The 21,381-nt window shown below is 42.0% G+C and overlaps 1 protein-coding gene across 1 annotated transcript in view; it reads left to right on the forward strand.

Moving 5' to 3' along the window:
* The first annotated feature begins 7,318 nt into the window (after window positions 1–7,318).
* Window positions 7,319–21,381, forward strand: part of LOC126297555 (protein Malvolio) — a 330,588-nt gene continuing 316,525 nt past the window's right edge. The window contains exon 1 of the mRNA XM_049988485.1: window positions 7,319–7,449. The gene's annotated coding sequence lies outside the window, so the exon portion shown is untranslated. The remainder of the gene's footprint in view (window positions 7,450–21,381) is intronic.

Here is a 21,381-nt window from a genome sequence, read left to right on the forward strand (position 1 = left end):
AATAGTGATGAAAGTAATAATAATAATAATAATAATAGTGACATTTATAACAATAATGATAGTGGCAGATATAAGAAGATTTTATAGTCTACAAAATCTATGTTTTCTGATATAGTGAGTGCTGGGAATAGGAAATTTAAGAAGACTACATCGGCTAAGAATACTGGGAAAAGAGGAAGATGAGGTTGGGAAGGGGGATGTACAAGGGTAACGAGTGCGTACGGAAGCAGAGGTAATCTTACTGTTATGTGATTACCTGTCTTCTAAAGCTGGAGATGTTATTTATTTCTCGAATATAAAGCGGGAGGTCGTTCCAGAGTCGAGTTTCTGCTACTGACCAGGAAAGTACTTGGGCTCGAACAAACATATCTGTATGAACGTTTGGTTACAGGTCCATTATGTACCTCTGAATGTGCTGGTGGGTGTCGTTTTTCTGCAAAACTCTGCAGTCATGCTTTAGATATCACTGTAGCTGTAATTGTAGACGTCATACGCAATGCAGCAATCTTACCTATAAATGTAAATGCGGAATGTCAATAAAATGCTCCGAGCAATATGAATTACTGCAAAACGCACACTGAAGAAATGCAAGTTGATCGCATGGCGTATTTGCACATTTTGTAGTATCAGTGTTGAACGCCACGTCAATGACACTTTTGAAGTTGTTCACTGGTTCACCAATATCGTAGCCAGCGTTCTGCCACGCGTAACTAAGCATTGGTCTGTATACTCCCGCACATAACTGATTGTAAATGACAGAACGCATATTCATGATAAAGAATCTGTTGTGCAGTTTCGGCTGCATATTACTGGAACGTAGTTTAATGAAGTCTGTTATTGTCTTGGCATATATTTTATATTGCCTGAAGAAATACACATCTAAAGGTTGTGCATATTTTGTAGTTTTAGGCGGAATGATTTTTAAATCTACATATTTTCCGCCAGATGCTTCCAGTAGTACTCGTTCATCCTTATGTCCAGACCAGGAGTCACAAAGTACTAATGATTTTCTCGACAAATGTGTATTCAAAACTGACAGAAAAAACGTCTTGAGATGTTGTTTCGTCATCTTCCCACTCACACTTTCATCGACGACGACATTTGGAGGGCACCGCGTTTCTATTTCCCTTGACACGCGGGGTCCAAACTTTCCACTGGATTCTTGGAAGCAAATATAGATTTTGTCTGCCAATCGTCCGTCCATTGATATAGCAACATAGATCGTGATGCACAGTTAACTGATTGCAACATCGCGACAGTGTTTCTCTCTCCTTTCATGGACAGTGTTCTGTCACAAGAAAGTTCATAGTTGAACTGACTCTGATCACAGATCCATACAGAACTAATATCGATGTTTTCTCTCGTGATATGCTCATTGAGGTCAGCAACAAACCTTTAAGCTCTTTCAATCAGCTCTTCTTCGTCATCATTATCTTTTCGTGCTTGGAGCATAGTGATACGGCGTGATGTTATCCTTAACTCCTTTTTCAAATTAGTGATAAATCCTAGTGAAGTTGTAAAGTTTGTACACCCGAGATTTCTGGCTATGTCCAATGCCCAATGTTATAAATGCCAATAATGAACGGCGGAACCGAATTCTCGCGTTTCATCGAATTTTGCCATTACACGCTCCTTGATGGTCTTGAACAGCAGTGTACGATTTCCTTTGAAAACTGTATTTCCTTCTCTTTTCTTTGCCACGTAATCCAGTATGTTTTTAATATTGCTTTTAGACTTTAGTTTAGGGAATCTTTTCAGAAGCTTGTCGTATGTCTCGAAACCTCTTACGTAATAATCATCGTACACGTTCTCCAGTGTGTTGTCATCAAACGCCGTGATGATACTTGCAACTTTAACCTTCTTCTTGGGAGACTGTTGGTATTCACTGCTTCCATCGCCTCTTCCCGCACTTGCCGTAGCACTACCGTTTGCAATGAGTTGTTCGTCATTATCATCCCTATCATCATCATTAGGTGTTAGTGTTACAACAGTATCTGTTTCTAACTTATGCTCATATTTCTGCACTATAATAGATACCAGAAAACATGCGAATGATTCGTCTTCTACGCCAATACCATCTTCACGAAGAAGGGTTCTTCGTAACTTCATCTCAACCAATCGCAATACATTAGCAGGATTGATTACCAATCGCCGAGCCATCTGACGCTTCAATACACAAATAATGTCACAAAACGCAACTTCAGAAGCACACTGCACCGTCCCTACTGGTCCCGACTGGCGTACCGGCAGGTCAGTTTGCAATGCGGTATGGCATACGCAGAGGCCTCTAACGGACGACTGCAGAGTTTTGCTGATGCGGGAGTATCACTAGTGCAGTAAGAGACCTTTACATTATTTCTCAAACGATTTTGGTGTATTTGTGTTTGTTCGAGCCCAAGTACTTTCCTGATGAGAAGGGCTTCGAGAAGGTGACTGAACGCTTGAGTGGGACAGGAAAGATTCTGCTCTGATGGGAACGGGTGTTCCTTCTGTGTTGCTCGGACAAGAGCGTTTAGGTCGAGGACAGTGTTTACTGGAGAGAAGACAGAGGGTATTGAAGTCTCTGCGCATGTCTGCACACAGCCAAGATAGCTGTGCATATGATGGCTAGGGGACAAATGTAAGGATGTAGAGGCTTATCTCACTAAGGATAAGGTAGATACTGCCTACAGGAAAATTAAAAGACCTTTGGAGATAAGAGAACCACTTGTATGAATGTCAAGAGCTCAGATGGAAACCCAGTTCTAAGCAAAGAAGGGAAAGCAGAAAGGTGGAAGGAGTATATAGATGACAAAGAAATATAGATGACAAAGAAATTGAAGAAATGTATGATGAAATAAAAGAAATTATTCAGATAGTGAAGGGAGATGAAAATTTAATAGTCATGGGTGACTGGAATTCGAGTGTAGGAAAAGGGATAGAAGGAAACGTAGTAGGTGGATATGGATTTGGGCTAAGAAATGAAAGAGAAAGCCGCCTGGTAGAATTTTGCACAGAGCACAACTTAATCATAGCTAACACTTGGTTTAAGAATCATGAAAGAAGGTTGTATACATGGAAGAACCCTGGAGATACTAAAAGGTATCAGATAGATTATATAATGGTAAGACAGAGATTTAGGAACCAGGTTTTAAATTGTAAGACATTTCCAGGACAGATGTGGACTCTGACCACACTCTATTGGTTACGACCTGTAGATTAAAACTGAAGAAACTGCAAAAAGGTGGGAATTTAAGGAGATGGGACCTGGATAAACTGAAAGAACCAGAGGTTGTACAGAGTTTCAGGGAGAGCATAAGGGAACAATTGACAGGAATGGGGGAAAGAATACAGTAGAAGAAGAATCGGTAGCTTTGAGGGATGAAGTAGTGAAGGCAGCAGAGGATCTAGTAGGTAAAAAGACGAGGGCTGGTAGAAATCCTTGGGTAACAGAAGAAATATTGAATTTAATTGATGAAAGGAGAAAATATAAAAATGCAATAAATGAAGCAGGCAAAAAGGAATACAAACGTCTCAAAAATGAGATCGACAGGAAGTGCAAAATGGCTAAGCAGGGATGGCTAGAGGACAAATGTAAGGATGTAGAGGCTTATCTCACTAGGGGTAAGATAGATACTGCCTACAGGAAAATTAAGGAGACCTTTGGGGATAAGAGAACCACTTGTATGAACATCAAGAGCTCAGATGGAAACCCAGTTCTAAGCAAAGAAGGGAAAGCAGAAAGGTGGAAGGAGTATATAGAGGGTCTATACAAGGGCGATGTACTTGAGGAAAATATTATGGAAATGGAAGAGGATGTAGATGAAGATGAAATGGGAGATACGATACTGCGTGAAGAGTTTGACAGAGCACTGAAAGACCTGAGTCGAAACAATGCCCCCGGAGTAGACAACATTCCATTGGAACTACTGACGGCCTTGGGAGAGCCAGTCCTGACAAAACTCTTCCATCTGCTGAGCAAGACGTATAAAACAAGCGAAATACCCTCAGACTTCAAGAAGAACATAATAATTCCAATTCCAAAGAATGCAGGTGTTGACAGATGTGAAAATTACCGAACAATCAGTTTAATAAGCCACAGCTGCAAAATACTAACACGCATTCTTTATAGACGAATGGAAAAACTGGTAGAAGCCGACCTCGGGGAAGACCAGTTTGGATTTCGTAGAAATATTGGAACACGTGAGGCAATACTGACCTTACGACTTATCTTAGAAGAAAGATTAAGGAAAGGCAAACCTACGTTTCTAGCATTTGTAGACTTAGAGAAAGCTTTTGACAATGTTGACTGGAATACTCTCTTTCAAATTCTGAAGGTGGCAGGGGTAAAATACAGGGAGCAAGAGGCTATTTACAATTTGTACAGAAACCAGATGGCAGTTATAAGAGTCGAGGGACATGAAAGGAAAGCAGTGGTCGGGAAGGGAGTAAGACAGGGTTGTACCTCTCCCCAATGTTATTCAATCTGTATATTGAGCAAACAGTGAAGGAAACAAAAGAAAAATTCGGAGTAGGTATTAAAATCCATGGAGAAGAAACAAAAACTTTGAGGTTCGCCGATGACATTGTAATTCTGTCAGAGACAGCAAAGGACTTGGAAGAGCAGTTGAACGGAATGAATAGTGTCTTGAAAGGGGTATATAAGATGAACATCAACAAAAGCAAAACGAGGATAATGAAATGTAGTCGAATTAAGTCGGGTGATGCTGAGGGAGTAGTAAAGGAGTTTTGCTATTTGGGGAGCAAAATAACTGATGATGGTCGAAGTAGTGAGGATATAAAATGTAGACTGGCAATGGCAAGGAAAGCGTTTCTGAAGAAGAGAAGTTTGTTAACATCGAGTATAGATTTAAGTGTCAGGAAGTCTTTTTTGAAAGTATTTGTATGGAGTGTAGCCATGTATGGAAGTGAAACATGGACGATAAATAGTTCGGACAAGAAGAGAATAGAAGCTTTCGAAATGTGGTGCTACAGAAGAATGCTGAAGATTAGATGGGTAGATCACATAACTAATGAGGAAGTATTGAATAGGATTGGGGAGAAGAGAAATTTGTGGCACAACTTGACCAGAAGAAGGGTTCGGTTGGCGGGACATGTTCTGAGGCATCAAGGGATCACCAATTTAGTATTGGAGGGCAGCGTGGAGGGTAAAAATCGTAGAGGGAGATCAAGAGATGAATACACTAAGCAGATTCAGAAGGATGTAGGTTGCAGTAGTTACTGGGAGATAAAGAACCTTGCACAGGATAGAATAGGATGGAGAGCTGCATCAAACTGGTCTCAGGACTGAAGACCACAACAACAACAGAAGAATGCTGAAGATTAGATGGGTAGATCACATAACTAATGAGGAAGTATTGAATAGGATTGGGGAGAAGAGAAGTTAGTGGCACAACTTGACCAGAAGAAGGGATCGGTTGGTAGGACATGTTCTGAGTCATCAAGGGCTCACCAATTTAGTATTGGAGGGCAGCGTGGAGGGTAATAATCGTTGAGGGAGACCAAGAGATGACTACACTAAGCAGATTTAGAAGGATGTAGGTTGCAGTAGGTATTGGGAGATGAAGAAGCTTGCGCAAGATAGGGTAGCATGGAGAGCTGCATCAAACCAGTCTCAGGACTGAAGACCACAACAACAACAACAACATGATGGTGAAATGTAATTAAAGGGTGAACATCACAAATATAACGCGGAACAGGCATTCATTACCAGTTCCAGGCACCGTGGGCTGTAATCTATAATTAGAAGTATAAGTGTTTGTACAAGCTTCTATTTCAGAGCAAGAGGGAAGAAATTTTTATATCTTTGTAGGACATGAAGAGATGCTGATGCCTTCTTCCACATTACTGTTAAGTGTTCAGTGCAATTTAGATTTTCATCTATTATTACTCCTAGACTCTTTGCTGAAGGAGAGCAGTTGATATTTGTCCCATTTAGGGTTAAAGATGGTAGGGATTCCCAACATTTCGGGCTAATGAGCCTAGAATGGCCAACCAGTACCGCTTGTTTTTTCGGTGGGTTGAGCCTTAACCCTATAGCCTGTGCTCATTTTTGATAGTGCACAGGGGTCGGTATTGAGATTCTGAATAGCTGTTTGCACGTTTATAGGTTTTTCACTTAGATACAACTGGAGTCATCAGTGTACATGTGGTATTTGCAATACGCCAAGACTGATGACACATCATTTACGTGCAATGAAAAAGGTATAGGACATAATACCGAACCCTGATACTACCTGCCTCTGTCGTGGCTGTATGGTGCCGAAGATGACGAACGTCAGATATTATGTTACTTTTAGACAAAATAGCATATATGAGGTGACCATGGACATGTCTGGAATACTCCGTGACTCATGTAAGAGGTTTGGAGTGAAAGGGGGAGGGGACAGACATGTCTGTATTTTCAAGAATGGGATACGTCGATGACTTCATCGTCAGGTCTTAGCTTTGCTGAGATTATTAGACAGACGTTTGGAAAAATTACTAATGAAATCCACCTGTTGTCATTTCAATAGCATTTCTACTGCGCCACTGAACTGTACCTTCGTCTTCATGGGTTCAGTTGTCTAACGACCTCTATTGCGGTATCCAAGTGCCAGAATCGCGTATCTGTGAGTTTGGCTGACTTCTGTTGTTTACGACATCTCAGTTAAGTAACTTCCACATGTTTACGCTGATGATATATGTCCATTTCAGCAAGTAAACAACTCGTGGAAGTTACTTCAGTGAGATGTCATATACAACAGAAATCAGCCAAATTCTCAGATACGCGTTTTTGGCATGTTGATATCGCAGTGAATGTCCTTACATAACTGAAGCTCTTACGATGAAACTGTGACTTCGCAGGGACACTGGCAGAGAAGAAACGCTGTTAGCAAGACAGACTAATTTCGTCAGTAAGTTTCCCATTGCTTTCGCTGACCCGGTTTTGCTAAGAATAACCACTGTGGCCGGCCGCGGTGGCCGAGCGGTTCTAGGCTCTTCAGTCTGGAACCGCACGACTGCTACTGTCGCAGGTTCGAATCCTGCCTCGGACATGGAGAAATAATTTAGATGTAGCGTAGGTTGAGGCGGCAATCTGCTGTCAATCAACCCCTTGTCAGGCTATGACAGGAGAGAGAGAGAGAGAGAGAGAGAGAGAGAGAGAGAGAGAGAGAGAGCGGGTGGAGGGGGAGGACTTGAGCCGAATATGAGTCTCGCCTAACGCAAGCCAAGGGGATTAACCTAGCGGTACGTGGAACACTTTCTCGTTACCGAGCTGTCGCAACGAGTGCAGTGGTTGTAGGTTCCGCCGCGTGGTGGCGTGTGTGTGAGTCAGCGGACAGCCTGCGCGCCTCGCTGCCTACAGTTCAGCGTCTCGCGTCGCGCTGTAGTACGCTGCTTTCGCGTGACTACCTACCACACTAGTGCTTCTGACATTCTACCGGGCCTATATCGGAAGCATCAAAGGTAGGCCTTCTCACCCTCGTATGCGTGTGTTTTTTAATTATTTTAAGAAAGTAATTCTCCCACACTGTTGTGCACAGCAGTGGTCCGAAAGCTAAGCAGCATATATTGCAGTTTTTCCTGAGTAGTGATTAAACTAGAACTCTTTTTCATTCTGAGACCAGATACGTGTCACATAATTGCTCTCGCTGCGATGACTGAGAGGTCGTCGGGAACTGAATTTAGGATAGTATTTAAACATCCGTCACAATTCGATAGAATGGCATTTTCTACCTATCCAGTATGAGTTTCCTCTTTTCTAGGCGCCATCATCACATGTATAACATAACAATAATTTAAAATGTGACAGAGCGAGGAGGCACGTTGGTGAGCGGAAATCCGTTTCCGGCCATTCAGGTTTAGGTTTCTCGTGATTTCCCAAAATAGCTCCAGGCAAATGCCGGGATGGTTCCGTTGAAAGGGCACGGCCAAATGTTCCGCCCTTGTTCTCTGCCTCTTATGTACCTGATGTCGACGGGACGTTACACCCTAATCTTCCTTCCTGATTTAAAACGCAATTTTCATCAACTTTTGTTCCTGTTCTGAATAGGCTCACTGCATCTGGTTGGTCGTCTAGCGTGTGTTTTGTTTGCATGGACTGTACGTAGGTTTCTATGTTTTGCATATTATCGTTGTGGGGTTACTCTTTGAGCACGAGAAACTAATGTAATTACGATCTACAGAGGAAAAGACGGACTGTTGTTTTTGCAGAAGCCCGAAATTTCTTCAAAATATTGCATAACTAATGGCTGTTTTTATTGAGAAAACAATATTCATTGTTTCCACATAAATAGACGTACATTCTTGTTCAGGTAAGGTGTGTAAGCGAGATAGTACGTGTGTGTGAGAACGCAACAGCAGCCTGTGCACTAATCCGATAACATTCGATATAAACCTCTAAAACTGCTTATAATGAGATAAAATTAACTGTTTTTGACAGCAAAGAACTGTTTCGCAGTTTGTTATAAATCATGGAATGACAAAATGCTTTGGACATTCATTTACCGCCAGCTTCATTAAAATCGACTTAAGAATTCTAATCATTTGTGCTCTTTTTTTCGCAACTGAAGTCGTACAACGTGTCAAAGGCATTGGCTGGAGACAAGATCTATTTGGCTACCAGTTACTTCCATTGCTAAAATAAACGTCGCTTCGACGTTTAAAAAAGGAAAAGACGGAAGGAAAGTGCGTGTTTTCACCCCGTCGATGTCGAGGTCATTCCAGACGAACCACAAGCTCTGATTGGAGGAGCATCGGGAAAAAAGTGGCTGTTTCCATCCCAAATGAACCATCTCAGTATTTGCCGTAAGCGATTTAGGGAAAGCGCGGAAAAACTAAATTTGAATGGCCTACCTAAGGTTTGAAACACAGGCTCTCCCCCCACCCCCTCCCTCACACACACACACACAAACATAAAACACATACACTCCGAACGAGAGTGTTTGAAAAATAAAGTCAGGATTTCAGAATAACGCACACACCAATTGCACTTCTCAGGGTCATTTATGGAATGTAGTTCACGTTTCTGAGATTTTATGTTTCCAGAAGTCTACGGTGCAATATTTTTAGTTCCACCAGAAGTTACTCAGAGTCAGTTGTGACCGTCTGAAATTACGTCCACGAGACGTTCATCTCGAACTTTTCTTCCATTTACAGCCACGAAACAACAATACGAACGTTATTAATATTATACACCTTAATTCTTTGTCTCTACATATTTGCACCCCTCTGCTGCTAGGGGCTCTGCATTGTAGCATGTAACATGCGGTGTGTAACGTAACTATGTCGGAGCGTGAGAAACGGCGTGCTGTAATCGAGTTTCCAATTCGAAGCGTTCGTCCCCACGCGGAACAGCTTGTCCTTCAGCAAGACAACGCTGGACCACATCTGCATCAATCCGACGCCTTGGGTTCCCTGTCGTCGATCATCCTCCATATAGTGTTATAAGTTAATAACGAGCATCAAAAAGGATACAGGGATTAGTAAACACAGTGTTGTCGTAGCGAGATTGAATATTGTAACCTCAAATCTTCCAAAAATAAACAAAAAATATACCTATTCATAAAGGTAGATAAAAATTCACTTGACGCCTTCATGAGAGACAATCTCCACTCTTTCCAAATAAATAAGTGTAGACCAGATGTGGTTTGAATTTAAAGAAATAGTATCGGCAGCAATTGAAAGATTTATACCAAATAAATTAACAAACGACGGAGCTGATCCTCCTCGGTAAACAAAACGGGTCAGAACACTGTTACAGAAACCACGAAACAACCATACCAAATTTAAACAGACGCAAAATCCCCAAGATTAGCGATCTTTTACAGAAGCTCGAAATTTAGCGCGGACTTCAATGCGAGATGCTTATAACAGTTTCCACAACGAAACTTTGTATCGAAACCTGGCAGAAAATCCAAAGAGTTTATGGTTGTATGTGAAGTATGTTACCGGCAAGAAACAATCAATGCCGTCTCTGCGTGATAGCAATCGAAGACAGTGCTACAAAAGTAGAGTTACTAAACACAGCCTTCCGAAATGCCTTCACAAAAGAACACGAAGTAAATATTCCAGAATTCGAATCAAGAACAGCTGCCAACGTGAGTAACTTAGAAGTAAATGCCCTCGGAGTAGTGAAGCAATTTAAATCACTTAATAAAGCAAGTCTTCTGGGCCAGACTGTATACCAGTTAGGTTCCTTTCAGAGTATGCTGATGCATTAGCTCCATACTTAGCAATCACATATAACCCAAAGACCAATATTCAAGAAAGGTAGTAGGATTAATCCACTTAATTACAGGCCCATATCATTAATGTCGGTATGTAGCAGGATTCTAGAACATATATGGTGTTCGAACATTATGAATTACCTCGAAGAAAACGGTCTATTGACACACAGTCAACATGGGTTTAGGAAACATCGTTCTTGTGAAACACAACTAGCTCTTTATTCACACGAGGTGTTGAGTGCTATTGAGAAGGGATTTCAGATCGATTCCGTATTTCTGGATTTCCGGAAGGTTTTTGACACTGTACCACACATGCGGCTTGTAGTGAAATTGCATGCTTGTTGAATATCGTTTCAGTTATGTGACTGGATTAGTGGCTTCCTGTCAGAGAGGTCACAGTTCGTACGTAGTAAGTGACGGAAAGTCATCGAGTAAAACAGAAGTGATTTCTGGCGTTCCCCAAGGTAGTGTTATAGGGCCTTTGCTGTTCCTTATCTATATAAACGGTTTGGGACACAATCTGAGCAGTAGTCTTAAGTTGTTTGCAGATGACGCTGTCGTTTATCGACTAATAAAGTCATCAGAAGATCAAAACAAATTGCAAAACAATTTAGAAAGATATCTGAATGGTGCGAAAATTGGCAGTTGAACCTAAATAACGAATATGTGAGGTCATTCACATGAGTGGGAAAAGGAATTCGTTAAACTTCGGTTACACGTTAAATCAGTCAAATCTAAAGGCCGTAAAATTCAACTAAATACCTAGGAATTACAATTACGAACAACTCGCATTGGAAGGAACATACAAAAAATGTTGTGGGGAAGACTAACCAAAGATTGCGTTTTATTGGCAGAACACTTAGAAAATGTAACAGATCAACTAAGGAGACTGCCTACACTACACTTGTCCGTCATCTTTTAGAATACTGCTCCGCGGTGTCGGATCCTTACCAGATAGGACTGGCGGGTTACATCGAAAAAGCTCAAGTAAGGGCAGCACGTTTTGTATTATCGCGAAATATGAGAGGGCCACTGAAATGATACAGGATTTGGGCTGAACATCATTAAAAGAAAGGAGTTGATCGTTGCGACCGAATCTTCTCACGAAATGCCAATCACCAACTTTCTCCCACGAATGCGAAAATATTTTGTTTTAACCGACCTACATAGGGAGAAACGATCACCACGATAAAATAAGGGAAATCAGAGCTTGTACGGAAAGATATAGGTGTTCGTTCTTTCCGCACGCTATACGAGATTGGAATAATAGAAAATTGTGAAGGTGGTTCGATGAACCCTCTGCCAGGCACTTAAATGTGATTTGCAGAGAATCCATGTAGATGTAGATGTAGATAGTCCCGAGTTTGCATCATCCGAGTTTAGTGTGTTTCCAACACTCAAAGAACACCTTCTTCACTTTGATAGTGATGAAGCGATGCGAGCAGGGGTGAGGTTGTTGCTCCGCCAACAAAGCCAGACATTTCGCACAGAAGTTATCAACAAATTGGTTTCTCCTTGGGAGAAATGTGTTCGTCGCCAGGGTGACAGCGTTGAGAAATTAATATATAGACACGAAGAATAAACATGTAGAACGTTAATAACGTTTGTTCTATTTAAAAAGCTCTAAGAGTTTTCACATAAATTCTGAGGCACTACTTTTCAGCTCACCCTCGTAGTTACGTACAAAGTACTACTAAAAATCCGCAAGCATTACAAGCTTTAAGCACCAGCTAGAAATAAAGCTAAAGTTTCTTGGTGTAATGAAACCGCCCTTTTTTGGGCGATTCAGTTTCGCTGTAAATGTTTTCCGTTTGTTCGGCAGACTCGCGGACACCAAGCAACGAACTGCGACCGAATATCCTCGCGTTTATCCCGCGCGCTGGAGCACTACGCATTCCTTATCAGAGCTTAACTGTATAGCCTTTTCAGTGGACAAGTTAGTTACCCTATCAAGCGTTAGCTCCAAGCGCTCACATTTCTACCAAACGTGTCGCTCTACGTTTACCCGTCGCGTAAATGTGATGGTTTACTTTCTATGATCAGTGAGACAGTCCTATGAATGTGTCCACATCTGTACTCCGCAACACACGCTGTGGCGTAATGGAAGCCACACTGGACGAAAAGTCTTACTATCAGCCAGCATATGCCTGGCATATCAAGATTACCGCATCCGCTCAAAACATCCCTCTATGTTTCTCACAAAGAGTGAAACAGACAGCCAAAACTTCAGCAATTGCAGTAAATTTTTTATGGTATGAAAACTCATCTCGGATACGATGATGTATATTTTTTTCATATCAGGGGAAGAGAGATATTTATTCATAACAATTCCGTAAGGTGGAGTTCAGAGGGTACTTTAACCGTTTTATTCAATAAAAATCTATGAACGGTTTGCTCGTTGGTGCTCGTCTCGGTATTTTCGGCCAAAGCTCCTTTATGTGGTTTTCCTAACGTTTCCCAGGGACGAGTAGCTAGCAATGTCGTAGTCACCTCCCATTACCGCTACCAGCAATAGATGACGCAAGGCATTCGAGCACGCAAAACGTCAGGAAAATCGTAATTATCCCGAGATGAGCGCCAATCGGCAACACGTCAAGAAGAGGCTGCAAGAGTCTCAGACATTTTGTAAACTTACTGAACTTTGGAGAAAACATACGTCGACGTGTAGTATTATATTATCAAGCAAATTACACTCTCTACAGTACCGCTGTTACTACTGAAATATTTTTAAAGTGATAGAACTGTTGCAACCCTTGTTCACAGTACGAGCAGCCCTTAGCGGCTCGCCATCTCACAACTGTTCATGACGTCGCCTTTCCGGCTTAGATCTTTTTTAATATGTAACTTGTAAGTACTACATCTTTTCCAGTCAGTTCAAACTTTAATTTTATTAATATACTATATACCTAACTGTTGTTTTCGACCGTCGATAGAGCCGGAAATTATAAGATAGGTTTGGAACGTCCTCCACGCAACCGCCTCTTCATCTTTGGAAGACTGTGCAGATTCTTCCACAACAAACGAAAAGATAATCTCTTTTCAGGCATCATTCTGCTGCACGATCGCATGCTGCCACATTAACTCAACTTATCGACGATTACAGATCGTGGTGCTGCAGTAGTTAAGACTAGAAAAGAAAGGAGTTTAAATCATCTTCTGGCTATCCAGAACGCGGTTTTGTTTGGTTTTACTACAACAGATGATTGAAAATTCCGAGTTTGTTCCTTTGGAAAGGTCGCAGCCGTTTTTCTCCCCATCTCATAACCTCGTTGACGAAGGGGTGTTAAACGCTTATCTTTCTTCCCGTTTCAATTATTTAAATGGTAGATGATTAGCACCTTACCTACAGCGAGCATTTTGCACCCAGTGGCTTCCATCGTTTTCGAAAATGAAGTAGTTTGGAGGTCTCCATTTCACGTCAAATGAGGTTCTGCAATGCATCTCCACGCCAATGCTGGACGGACGGGCAGCTGACATTTTTATTGAAGCAGTAGAAAAACTGTTTTTTTTTCGTGTGTCTTGAACATTAGATGCCCTCAGTTTTCTGGCCTCCCTGTCAAGTTCATGCCATAAGAGTTCAATGGGATTTAAGTCGAGTCACTGACTTGGCCAGAATCCCACTCCTCAGTTCCTTACATTTCTCTTTTCTACCGACATACCTTCTGCAGAATTTAGAAGTATGTTTGGGACCATTGCCCTGCTCCATAACAAACCCACGACCAGTAAGTAAGTCTCCTCCCAGACGGAACTTCATTGTTGATAAGGATCCTGTGATATCGTTCCTTCTTTAATATTTCTTTTATTCTAGCTAGATCACCGACCTTATCACCTGCAAAATATCCCTACATCATGACCGACCCTCCACAATGATTCCCCGTTTGCGTTACACATTGACTCTTCGTGCGTTCTCCACGAAGTCGACGAACAAACCCTCGACAATGGCTCCAAACACTTCAGACTTAGATTCGTCCACGAATAACATCTTGGATCATTGCTGCAAGCTCCAGATTTTATGTTGCTGCGCCCACTACAAGCTTTTCCCCTTATTTTGCTTGCGTAATAAAAGTTTTTGACCCCTGTGCACCGCTTTAAACCTTGTTAACTAAGAAAGCGTTGCACTGTTGAAATAGAGACTGGAGCTGCTGACATACTATTTACTTTGTCGCGAATTTGAAGTGCAGTACGAGTCCTCTGTACACACATGAACTGATCTTCGCTGTTTGATGTTACTCGGGGTCTTCCAAATAGCAAAGAACTTGCACTGGCACCAGTTTGCTTGAACCACTGCAATGTATGCACCAGTGGAGACTGATCTACGCCAACTTTTGTTGCTATTGTCATACTAGAATAGCCATCATGATTCAGAGCTACCATTACAGTACGTTTTCCAATTCCAATCTCCTGCTTCCGTCCCATAAGGAGGTAATATGGTATGAAGCTGATAAGGTATAAAAACACCCTGCTAGATGCACCCAGTGTACCCTAAACTAATCCGAACTGATTTCTGCACAGACAGCTGAAGGAATGAGGCCTATTCGAATGGAACTGTATTAGATAAAGTAACGTCGGCATTGTTGTGGATTCAGATCAGTGCCCCCTGTGAGCGAACAACCAGTCCATTACACAACAGAAGCGGCTTAGTCTTTACACGTTTATACTTGTTTTATTATAATATCGGGGATGTGATAGAATATTCAAAACAAAATCGCTGTTTTAACGAAAAATCCGTAGTTGTGATACGTCATCGAAGACTTTAGACCGGTAGTGGACATACGAACCCCTGGATAAAGACTGAACAACTCGTAACAATCCAAGGATGGTTACTGGGCAGAGACCCGTGTGACCGGGTTCGCTAGATACTGGAAAGGTTTGTCACAATGAATTGCACAGTTCTTGGGAGGGGCGAGTGACATGGAAACTGCATCAGCGTGTCTAACTATCCGCTTCTGTAGACAAAATACAGCGACAGGCGCACAAAATTAAATTCCTTCGACCAGCCTGCAAGCAGCAAGATCGTTCGACATCGAGAATGCGTTAGGTGATAGGTATATCGAGACAGTGCTGTGTACGGGGTGTCCCAAGAGGAATGGTCAATATCGAGGGAGATGACAGGACGATCATTTAAAAGAAAAAGTGTAGTAAACATAAGCTCTAGAATGCATACCTTAACAGCTATGGACACTCGTTCAGTACAGGAGATCAGTTTCACACTAGCGAAGATGAACAACTGCTCATAGCTCTTCAGATATGCACTTTAGAGCCCATGTTTACTTGAGATTTTTTCCTTGTTTTGCTCCATTCTACCACCACTCAAAATACGGAAAGCAAAGAGCCAACAGCAGAAGAGATTTGTTTCACAGTATCGAAGATCAAGACCGCTCATACATCTCAAGGTATGCATTTTAGAGGCCATGTTTACTAGACCTTTTGCTTAGAATGATCGTTCATGTCATATCCCTGAATATTGACTATTTCTCCTGTAGATAAGCGATGGTTAGAAGATTGTAATACGGCAAACGATTTTGCTTCGAAACAAAAATGTAGGTTTCGTTTTTGGCCGGGGCCTGACGACCTCATTGACTTCTTCTTACCGAGAAACAATGAAGTGCTTTTTATGTGGGCTAAATATAAAATTCCTTCATTCCTATTGTTACTCTGCAATATGAATCACGGACAGTTATTATATGGACCTTTCAAGTAGCCACGGCTGGGTGATACTTACACCGCGAATTCTGAGGAAGGGGTACTGTTCGCATTATACTGCGGCTTTCTGTTCAGTGTCACAGTGGAACGGGGAAATATAAACTTTCATTTCACAAGGCAGAGCAAGCAGCCCCTAACGATGACAAGATTTTTATGCTGATGTAGTCGTCAAGGCAGACTTTAAAAAAAATCTCCACTAGCATATCATGACTAATATGTTAATTTAGTAAGAGTGGCTCTATAATGCTGCTAAAGACACACTAGCTTCCAGCGACCTTTGTGAATGCTCTCTCCCTCTCTAAAAATTGCAGGAAACAGCTTGTCAGTGTACGTAGAACGCCTAACAAAGCTTGTCTTCTTTTATCGCACGGCAGACAACTAGTGCTAAGATGAAAATTTGTGACTAAGCTATTCATAATAAAGATTTCCTTAACACATTCGAGAAGACGGCCGAGTCTCACTCTTTTGTTGGCATAGGCCGTGCCCGAGTAAAACTCGGGCGCCATCTCGAAAGGGTTAACAGTAACGACAGAGGGAGAAAACGTAATTAACTTGTCTACTGTATTTTCTACATGGAATGGATATCGAGACACTATGATCTAAGTTGATATTTGCATCTTGCATTCGGCTTCATGTTTTCAAATCAACTACAGTGAAGTATTTGTATCAAGAGCTGCTGTATCAAAATTAAGCCTCATCTTTATGATTTGGATTAATGTGTGTGGGGAAATTTTACTAGGTGCGGACATTAACGTGTCATGGTCAGCATTTTACACAAGAGCATCCGAAAATAACGTGGAAATAGACTTACCTGTCAGTGTGCCGCGTTTGAGAGATATCTTGTTTGAATTAAGCTTTGTGAAGTGAACGAAAGTGTTTTCGATAAAGGAAGTTAGAGCGAAGTACGTTAGTCACAGGGTTTCATTGGTCACAAAGTTTTCAGAACATGAAACATTCAGGTTGCGAAGTCCTGTAGCACCAAAGTTCTTATCCTGCCTCAGGATATCGAATGTCCAGATTCATAGACCTCGTTCTAGTGTGTCCACCATTGGCACTGATAATAGCGGCGACGCGTCGTGGCATGTAAGCAATGAGACCTTGGTAGGCCGCTGGAGGGAGTTGGCACCACGTCCGCACACACACGTTACCTAATTCCTGTAAATTATCGGGAGAGGGGCGATGGGCGTTGGCGCTACGTTCAATCACATTCCAGATGTGTTCGATCGAGTTCAGATTGGCGGGTTGGGGAGCCAGCACATCAATTGGAACTCGCCACTGCCTTCCTCGAACCACTCCATTACAAAAAAAAAAAGTTCAAATGTGTGTGATATCTTATGGAACTTAACTGCTAAGGTCATCAGTCCCTAAGCTTACACACTACTTAACCTAAAGTATCCTAAGGACAAACACACACACCCATGCCCGAGGGAGGACTCGAACCTCCACCGGGACCAGCTGCACAGTCCAGGACTGCAGCACCTTAGACCACTTGGCTACTCCATTACACTCCTGGCTTTGTGACATGGCGCAATATTTTGTTGAAAAATGCCACTGCCGTCGAGGAACACAATCGGCTTGAAGCGCTGATTAGTGGGACTAGGTTCGTGCTACCCCACTCTCCATTGTTGCCAGAGGTATCCAAGATGGCAGTGATGACGTCATCCAATATGGCGGCCTCTAGACTTGGCAACAGTGCATGACGTTATCCAATATGGCGGCCATGACCTCAGCTGATGACGCAAATACCGTTATCCAAGATGGTGGGAAAGTGCCACGCCCCCCTGGTGGGAACTTCAAATTCCATCAGGATAATACAACACACTTCTACTAACCAAAGAAAATGGCGGGAAAATAGCTCACTTGGGCTACCTCCACTAACCTAAGGTACCCGACCACCACCTCTTCCTAGGCACTGGTGGGAAGTTTGAATTTTGGAGGGAAGAGAGGTCAATTGGGCTACCTCCACTAAAATAAGAAAATCGCAGTATAGAAAGGTCACTTGGGCTATCTCTACTAACCTAAGAAAATGGCGGGAAAGAAAGGGCACTTGGACTACATCCACTAACCTAAGTCATCCATCTGCCACCTCGTCCTAGGAAATGGTGGGGAGAGGACTTAACCTGTGCTGGACATAAGTCTTTATTTTGCATGCACTATTTATTTAAACAATTAGAGGCAGTATCACCATGAAATGTAGTTGCCATGTGGCCTGGAGTCCAAATGACCTACAATCATGCTCATAAATTAAGGATAATTGCAGAATGTGGTGCCACACAATGTGGCACTACACCAAACTGGCGCTAATAGCATAGGCACATAGGGAACACACACAACACAGATCTGTAAGTCCATGGTATTGGTGATAAGTTGAGAAAATCATCCCGAAACACATGTGCTACAAAATGCCACTGTTTCCTGTGCATGTACCCTCACATCAATATGGGATATGATCACCATGCACATGTACACAGACCGCACAACGGGTTGGCATACTCTGGATCAGGTGGTCGAGCAGCTGCTGGGGTATAGCCTCCCATTCTTGCTACAGTGCCTGTTGGAACTCCTGAAGTGTCCTAGGGGTTTGAAGATACTAGGAGTTTGCAGTGATACATCTACCAAGTGAGGAAAATGATGGGGGAATTTGTATAAACTGACTGAATATACACCAAAATGTGGGGAAATCGAGGAAGTACTTGTGTACCTTCTGGTTCACGGAGAACAATTTGTACATGGGAACAAGTATGCAGCAACAAGAGGAATACGAGAAAACGTCGACATGGAAGCAAAGGAAGCAGTCTATTTTTCGCCATCGAGGCAGCATTATACTGTATGTCTGTTGAGGTACCAGTAATACACGTGAGGTGGCTACTGTATTTCACGCTGTTCAGGAAGACAGAGAACCATCCGCCACTAAACTTACATGCATCTGCATTAAAGGATGACAGAGAGTGAATGGGGTGATCGATTGAGATGGAGCTGTAATGATGTACGATTTAATGGTAGACTGATGATGCGTTCTATAGAGGGAGAAGTTGCTGCAGATCAGCTTTTCCACTGTTCTGTCAGGATGCATCAGTCACGTGACATAGCCTGCGTTCGTCTCATATACAGCCACGTGTTCTGTATGTGATCTACAGCACTGTCCACTTGCGATTGTTAACGGTAAACTTGTCGGTCATCAGAGGACTTCTACCTCATGTGTGACGAAACGTGACACATTCCTCTAAACAAATTATGATTTATGTGATGTACTCCACCCCCCTGTCACAACTTGGGTGTAAAATCGAGACTGCAGCTTCATAACTAAGTTAACGATAGGTTCTTGTGATGCACTGTAATCCCTGTGTACACATTTACCTGACGGATGTGCTGTTTACAGAGTTAGTGGCGGAATGACTTGTAATTTTGATATTTCGGACGCTGATGTGACTTAGGTTAGTGGAGGTAGCCCAAGAGAGCTATTTTCCCGCGATTTTCTTAGGTTAGTAGAGGTGTGTTGCATTACCCTGATGGAATTTTAACTTCCCGCCAGGGTGGTGTGGCAGGGGGGCAATCAAGGAGGCGTGGCACTTTACCGCCATTTTGGATGACTGTACTTGCATCATCAGGTGACGTCATGGCCACCATTTTGGATAACTGATGTGGTGAGTTTTAAAACATGTCCTCCGACAAGAACAATTAATGGTAGGATATATACAAAGCTTACTTTATTTTTACTGATAGATAGTTATCCACTTAGTCATTTGGAGGTAGATTATTTTGATAGCAAAATGGTAATCATATTTTAATAGAATACGTAAATACATACTTTTACATTATTAGTATGAATATGGATACCGCCTTTCTATTGAAATATCTAAAAGCTTCATCTTCAAATGATTAAATCCAAAGTATCCAATACCTATGAAATATATCTAGAAAATGTCCATAAAAAATTTGTTCGTATTCCAGTAATGGTGGATAGACACTGAAAATTTAAAAACTGGAATTCAAAAAAGTCGCAACGTTTGAGAAAATTTTGTTGATAATCAATTAAAAAAAACAACAAAAATGCATCATAACGAAAAATCACATTATCGTGTGCACATGTATAGAGATGCTATTGAGATTTATAAACACCGTAATAATTTTAACACAAAAGGGGAATGTTCTAAATTAGATAAAATTTAGATAAAAACGTTGCAACGTCAGAAGGACGATCGATTACCGTCACTCGAGAATGTTGACATTACCAGACACAATCTCGTGGTCGACGTCACGTGATGGACTGTGGTACTCTCTATACTGCCCATATATTCTACCCTCTCTTGAGTTTTGGTTGCAGTTCGCCACTGTATTGCTGAAGATGTCTCCCGCAGTCGAAGAGGAAACGTTAGGAGAAAGTTGAATACATTTACCATGGCCTATTATGCCGAAAGTTTCAAGTGAAGATGGCTATGACGCTGGTATCGTGCTGCATGACACCAGCTACTAACGTAATCTACCACTGCATGATCTGTTGCAGGCAGCAAAGAAACCGCTACTGCTCCTACTATCCGTCCTTCTATAGCGGAGGTTTCTTCCCTTGACGCTTGCAATGGTACTCGTTTCCCCCTCTGTTCTTAAAATTGCTGTTCCTCAAACGTTTTCGTCCGCTTTATATCTCTCTGTAGGTCCGTTTTATTGGGCAAGTTTACCCAGACGTGCGGACAACATCACAGCTCCGCATCCTGCGATAACCTCGATTCAAAAACTAACCAGTACAAAGGTGACAGTAGAATTTTTTGTGATGGTCACCGTGATACTGCGGGCTTGGGGAGGCTTCACTATTCTTTTTTTTTCTCCTTTGTTAAGTTTCCAGGATGCACAGTTTCTCTCTTTGCCGTCTGCGAAAGCGCTCAGAGTGGTAGAGGAGCACTTCCAGCAACTTGACAAACCACAAACTCATCCTGTTTGATGAACTCCGGACGAGAGTTTTGATTTACTCCGCAGCCATCATAGATTCATTTCTTAAGTTAACTGTTGCAGAAGGGCATAAAATTTTAGTGTGATCATTCGTCACAAAGTGTTGACATACCTTCAGGTAGTCGAAATATTTTTGAGCACAAATTCAAAAATCATTTTCAGTACTCGAAACCTGATAATCTGGATCGTCCTGCCTGGAAGTGCCAAGTATATCGCTGAATCGCATTGACGAGTAGTTGCAACTTCTTTTCATTCACGTATTATGATTCCGGAAAGCAAAATTGCTCTTCGTTGTTAGCACACGCTGTAACTGACCAGTTGGTATCTTACCTATACCCAAACACCTCATAGAGATCGAAATATTGCACCCGCACTGAAGTGGTCGTTGCCACTCAAAACAGACAACTTACGGAGCTTCAGAATGAGAGCAATGTTTCAGTTATGAGTCACATGTTTAGATGATAGGAATAATATGTACCCTCTGCCAAGTAATGTTTGCTTGCACTCTGAACTGTGGGTGTAC

The sequence above is a fragment of the Schistocerca gregaria genome, chromosome X, assembly GCF_023897955.1.
Source record: "Schistocerca gregaria isolate iqSchGreg1 chromosome X, iqSchGreg1.2, whole genome shotgun sequence".
NCBI lineage: Eukaryota > Metazoa > Arthropoda > Insecta > Orthoptera > Acrididae > Schistocerca > Schistocerca gregaria.